Below are 6,472 nucleotides of genomic sequence, written 5' to 3' on the forward strand. Positions count from 1 at the left end.
CACACAAAATTAAATTAAAACGCAAATCTAATGGTCATTAAAAGCTAGCAGTTCCAAACTATAACTTGTATATTCTTTTTTTTTTTAGTAAATTTTATTAAATTATAAAAGTTTCCATTTCCGCCCCCCCTCCCAACACCCTCCCACTCCCCCCACTCCCTCCCTCCTTCCCCTCCGTCCCCCAGGGCAGTCAGGGTTTCCTGCCCTGTGGGAAGCTCCAGCTCCCTCCCCCTCCCTCCAGGTCCAGGAAGGCGAGCGTATAAACAGACTGGATCCCCAAAATCCAGCATATGCAGAGGAAACAGGTCCCAGTGTCATAGTCAATGGCTTTTCAGAAAGACCCCGGGTCAGCCACAGTCAGAGAATCCGGCCAAGTTCCGAGAATCTGGCTAGATCACGTCCTCATTCAGTCCCAGTCCGACTGGCCCTGGTAAACTCTCATCAGATCCGTTCCCTTGTATCAGTGGGTGATAGCATCCCTCGCAGTACTGATTTCGTCTTTCATATTCCTCCTCCTTCCGCTCCCCCTCCGGACCTCGGGGGGCTCAATCCAGTGCTCCAATGTGGGCCTCCGACTGCATAGCCGTCCTTCGCCAGACGAAGGATCTATGGTGATAAGCAAAATATACATCAGTATGGTCATGGGCCACGGCCGATTCAGGCACCCTCTCCTCTGTCCAGAGAGCAATCTGGGGGATTTCTCCTTGGACCTGGGATCCCATATATAATCAAGTCTCCTGTAAACCCTAAAATGGCTCCCTTAGTTGAAATATATTGTTCCCTGATCCCATATTCATCCTACCTCCCTCCCCCCCCATCCCCGGCCACCGAGCTTTCCCCATTCCTCCCCTACTCCCTTCTCTCTAGCCCTCTCCCCCTCCATCGACCCTCCCACCCCCCCATGCACCCGAGATTACCTGGGACTCTTGTCTATTTCCTACCTCCTGGTGGACAGCTAAATAATCTTCATCAGGTTCATCTTCTTATTTAGCTTCTCTAGGATCACGAATAATAGGCTCAAAGACCTTTAATTATGGTTAGAATCCACTTATGAGTGAATACATACCGTGTTCCTCTTTTTGGGTCTGACTTACCTCACTCAGTAAAGCGTTTTCTATTTCCATCCATTTGCATGCAAAATTCAAGATGTCATTGTTTTTTACCGCCGAGTAAAACTCTAATGTATATATGTTCCACACCTTTTTTGACCATTCTTCTATTGAGGGGCACCTAGGCTGTTTCCAGGTTCTGGCTATTACAAATAGTGCTGCTATGAACATAGTTGAACAAATGCTTTTGTAGTATGTTAGGGAATCTTTAGGGTATATTCCCAAGAGTGGTATTGCTGGGTCCTGAGGGAGGTTGACTCCCAGTTTTCTGAGAAACCGCCACACTGATTTCCACAGTGGCTGCACGAGTTTGCATTCCCACCAACAATGGATGAGTGTTCCCCTCACCCCACATTCTCTCCAGCATAGGCTATCGTTGGTGTTTTTGACTTTAGCTATTCTGACAGGTGTAAGATGGTATCTCAAAGTGGTTTTGATTTGCATTTCCCTGATCAGTAAGGAGGTTGAGCATGACCTTAAGTGTCTTCTGGCCATTCGAAGTTCACCTGTTGTGAATTCTCTGTTCAGTTCAGGACCCCATTTTTTAATTGGGTTAATTAGAGTTTTGGTGTATAGTTTCTTGAGTTCTTTGTATATTTTGGAGATCAGACCTTTGTCTGATGAGGGGTTGGTGAAGATCTTCTTCCAGTCAGAAGGCAGCCTTTTTGTCCTACTGACAGTGTCCTTTGCTTTACAGAAGCTTCCCAGTTTCAGTAGATCCCATTTATTCATTGTTTCTCTTATTGTCTGTGCTGCTGGGGTCCTACTTAGGAAGAGGCCTCCTGTGCCTAAATCTTGTAGACTACTTCCCACTTTCTCTTCTATCAGGTTCAAAGTGGACGGATTAATGTTGATGTCTTTAATCCATTTGGACTTGATTTTTGTGCATGGTGATAGATATGGATCTACTTTCATTTTTTTACAGGTTGACATCCAGTTATGCCAGCACCATTTGTTAAAGATGCCTTCCTTCTTCCATTGTATACCTTTAGCTCCCTTGTCGAAACTTAGGTGTTCATAAGTTTGTGGGTTAATATCTGGGTCTTCTATTCGATTCCATAGGTCGACTTCTCTGTTCTTATGCCAATACCAAGCTGTTTTCAATACTGTAGCTCTATAATAGAGTTTGAAGTCAGGGATGGTAATGCCTCCAGAAGTTCTTTTATTGTATAAGATTGTTTTGGCTATCCTGGGTTTTTTGTTTTGCCATATAAACTTGATTATTGTTCTCTCAAGGTCTGTGAAGAAGTTTGATGGGATTTTGATGGGGATTGCATTGAATCTATAGATTGCTTTTGGTAGAATTGCCATTTTTACTATGTTGATTCTCCCAATCCAAGAGCAGGGGAGGTCTTTCCATTTTCTGGTATCCTCCTCAATTTCTTTCTTCAAAGACTTAAAGTTTTTGTCAAATAGGTCTTTCACTTCCTTGGTTAGAGTAACCCCAAGATATTTTATGCTATTTGTGGCTATCATGAAAGGTGATGCTTCTCTGATTTCCCTCTCTGCTTCTTTATCCTTAGTGTATAGGAGGGCCACTGATTTTTTGGAGTTGATCTTGTATCCTGCCACGTTACTAAAGGTGTTTATCAGCTGTAGGAGTTCTTTGGTAGAGTTTTTGGGGTCGCTTATGTACACTATCATATCGTCAGCAAATAATGAAAGTTTAACTTCATCCTTTCCAATTTGAATCCCCGTGATCCCCTTATGTTGTCTTATTGCTATTGCTAGAACTTCAAGCACTATATTGAAGAGGTATGGAGAGAGTGGACAGCCTTGTCGCGTTCCTGATTTTAGTGGAAAGGCTTTGAGTTTCTCTCCATTCAGTTTGATGTTAGCTGTCGGCTTGGTGTATATTGCTTTTATTATATTTAGGTATGATCCTTGTATCCCCAGTCTCTCCAACACCTTTATCATAAATGGGTGTTGAATTTTGTCAAATGCTTTTTCAGCATCTAGTGAGATGATCATATGGTTTTTTTCTTTCAGTTTATTTATATGATGGATTACATTGATAGATTTGCGTATGTTGAACCAGCCCTGCATCTCTGGAATGAAGCCGACTTGATCATAATGGATAATTTTTCTAATGTGCTCTTGGATTCGGTTTGCCAGTATTTTATTGAGAATTTTCGCGTCGATGTTCATGAGTGAGATTGGCCTATAATTCTCTTTCTTGGTTGTGTCTTTGTGTGGTTTTGGTATTAGGGTAACTGTAGCTTCATAAAAGGAGTTAGGCAGTGACTCTTCTGTTTCTATATTGTGGAATACGTTAAGGAGTATAGGTATTAGCTCTTCCTGGAAGTTCTGGTAGAATTCTGCATTGAAACCATCTGGTCCTGGGCTTTTTTTGGTAGGGAGATTTTTGATAACAGCTTCTAACACTTCGCAACTAACAGGTCTATTTAGATTGTTCACCTGTTCTTGGTTCAACTTTGGTATATGGTATTTACTAAAAAAAATGTTCGTTTCTTTTACATTTTCCAACTTTGTGGCATATAAACTTTCATAGTAAGATCTAATGATTCTCTGAATTTCCTCTGTGTCTGTGGTTATGTCCCCCTTTTCATTTCTGATCTTATTAATTTGCATGTTCTCTCTCTGCCGTTTGATTAACTTGGATAGGGGTTTGTCAATCTTGTTGATTTTCTCCAAGAACCAGCTTTTTGATTCATTGATTCTTTGGATTGTTTTCTGTGTTTCTATTTTGTTGATTTCAGCCCTCAGTTTGATTATTTTCAGTCTTCTACTCCTCCTGGGTGAATCAGCTTCTTTTTTTTCTAGATCTTTCAAGTGTGCTGTTAAGTCTCCAATGTGTGCTTTCTCCGCTTTCTTTAATTGGGCACTTAGTGCTATGAACTTTCCTCTTAGCACTGCTTTCATAGTGTCCCATAGGTTTGAGTATGTTGTGTCTTTGTTTTCATCAAATTCAAGGAAGAGATTAATTTCTTTCTTTATTTCTTCCTTGACCCAGGGGTGATTTAGTAGTTGACTGTTCAGTTTCCATGAGTTTGTTGGCTTCCTGGGGAGAGCATTGTTGTTGAATTCTAATTTTAGTCCATGGTGATCTGACAAGACACAGGTAGTTACTAATATTTTTTTGTATCTGTGGAAGTTTGCTTTGTTACCGAGTATGTGGTCAATTTTCGAGAAGGTTCCATGAGCTGCAGAGAAAAAGGTATATTCTTTCCTATTTGGGTGGAGTGTTCTATAGATGTCTGTTAAGACCATTTGATTCAATACCTCCAATAGGTCTCTCAATTCTCTGTTTGGTTTCTGTCTGATTGACCTGTCCATTGGTGAGAGAGGAGTGTTGAAGTCTCCTACTATTAGTGTGTGTGGTTTGATGACCGCCTTGAGTTCTAGAAGAGTTTCTTTTACATATGTGGGTGCCTTTATATTAGGAGCATAGATATTCAGGATTGAGACTTCCTCCTGATGAATTGTTCCAGTTATGAGTATGAAATGTCCATCTCCATTTCTTCTGATTGATTTTAGTTTGAAGTCGATTTTGTTAGATATTAGAATGGCCACGCCTGCTTGTTTCTTAGGTCCATTTGCTTGGAAAACCTTTTTCCAACCCTTTACTCTGAGTAAGTGTCTGTCTTTGTGGTTGAGGTGTGTTTCTTGTAAACAGCAGAATGTTGGATCCTGTTTTCGTATCCAATCTCTAAGTCTGTGCCTCTTTATAGGTGAATTGAGTCCATTGATATTAAGTGATATTAATGACCAGTGGTTGTTGACTCCGGTCATTTTTTTTTTTAAGTAGTAGAGTGTATGTGTTTTTCTTCTTTGATTTGTGCTTGTGAATGGTCGCTAGATGTTCGAGTTATTGTAGGCCGTGTTGGGAATGTTGGATTCCTTCGGTAGTGATTTTCCTTCTAATATTCTCTGTAAGGCTGGATTAGTAGCTACGTATTGTTTAAATTTGTTTTTATCCTGGCATATTTTGTTTTCTCCGTTGATAGTGAACAATAGCTTGGCTGGGTATAGTAGTCTGGGTTTGCATCCATGGTCTCTTAGTTTCTGCAGTACCTCTATCCAGGATCTTCTGGCTTTCATGGTTTCCATAGAGAAATCCGGTGTAAGCCTGATAGGTTTACCTTTATAAGTTACTTGACCTTTTTCCTTTGCAGCTCTTAAAATTTTTTCTTTAATATTTATGTTTTGTGTTTTGATTATTATATGGCGCGGGGATGTTTTTTTCTGATCCAATCTATTTGGTGTTCTGTATGCTTCTTGAACCTTCATAGGAATATTGTTCTTTAGGTTGGGAAAGTTTTCTTCTATAATTTTGTTGAATATATTTTCTGGGCCTTCGATCTGCAGTTCTTCTCCTTCTTCAATCCCTATTATTCTTAGATTTGGTTTTTTATTGTGTCCCAGATTTCCTGAATGTTTTGTGAAGAGAATTTGTTGGATTTGCCGTTTTCTCTGACCAGAGCATTTATTTTCTCTATGGTATCTTCAGAATCTGAGATTCGTTCTTCTATCTCTTGTATTCTATTGGTTATGCTTGATTCTGTAGTCTCCGCTCGTTTACCTAGGTTTTCCATATCCAGCCGGTTCTCGTTTTGTGTTTTCTTCATTGCCTCCATTTCAGTTTTCAATTCTTGGACTGTTTCCTTTACTTGTTTGATTGTTTTTTCTTGGTTTCTCAGGGTATCACTCACGGATTTACTTATTTCTTCAAACTTTTTGTTATATTTCTCATCCATTTCTATACTCATTTCTTCAAACTTTTTGTTATACTTCTCGACCAGTTCCTTAAGGGAGTTATTCATATCCTGTTTAAGGGACTCTATTGCTTTCATAATGGCACTTTTTTCCACTTCATCTGGGTTAGAGTGTTCAAATCCTTCTGTTGTAGGGTCATTGGGATCTGATATTTTCATGTTGTTTTTCAGATTGTTGGAGGAGGTCTTGCCTTGGCATCTGCCCATCTCTTCGATCAAATGCTCTCTATTGGAACTTCTGGTATCGGGTCAGGTTCCCTTGTTGGGCAGGGAGTTCACTGATAGAATGCCTACCTTTCCCCAAGCAGGGTATTGAAGCACAGGCACTGCCTCTTTCCGGGATGCCCCTACAGAGCAGGCCCAGTGTGCAAGGCAGCTGAACTGGGGAAATTTTATGGGCTCAGTGGGAGGGGAGAAATATAGAAATTTGTACCTGGATGGAAGCTGGGATGGCAGGTGGGAGAGCCTAGCAGGGTGGAAACAGCACTGCAGGCTGACCTGGGAGTCTATGGGGTCGGGGAAAGTCCTAGCTCCCCCTCGCAGGGCCCCTGCCGCGGGCCCGAATCAACTCACCACTCCGAAGGCCCTCTGGATGGAAGCTGGGATGGCTGGTGGGGAAGCTAGCAG

The sequence above is a fragment of the Myodes glareolus genome, chromosome X, assembly GCF_982192425.1.
Source record: "Myodes glareolus chromosome X, mMyoGla1.1, whole genome shotgun sequence".
Lineage (NCBI taxonomy): Eukaryota > Metazoa > Chordata > Mammalia > Rodentia > Cricetidae > Myodes > Myodes glareolus.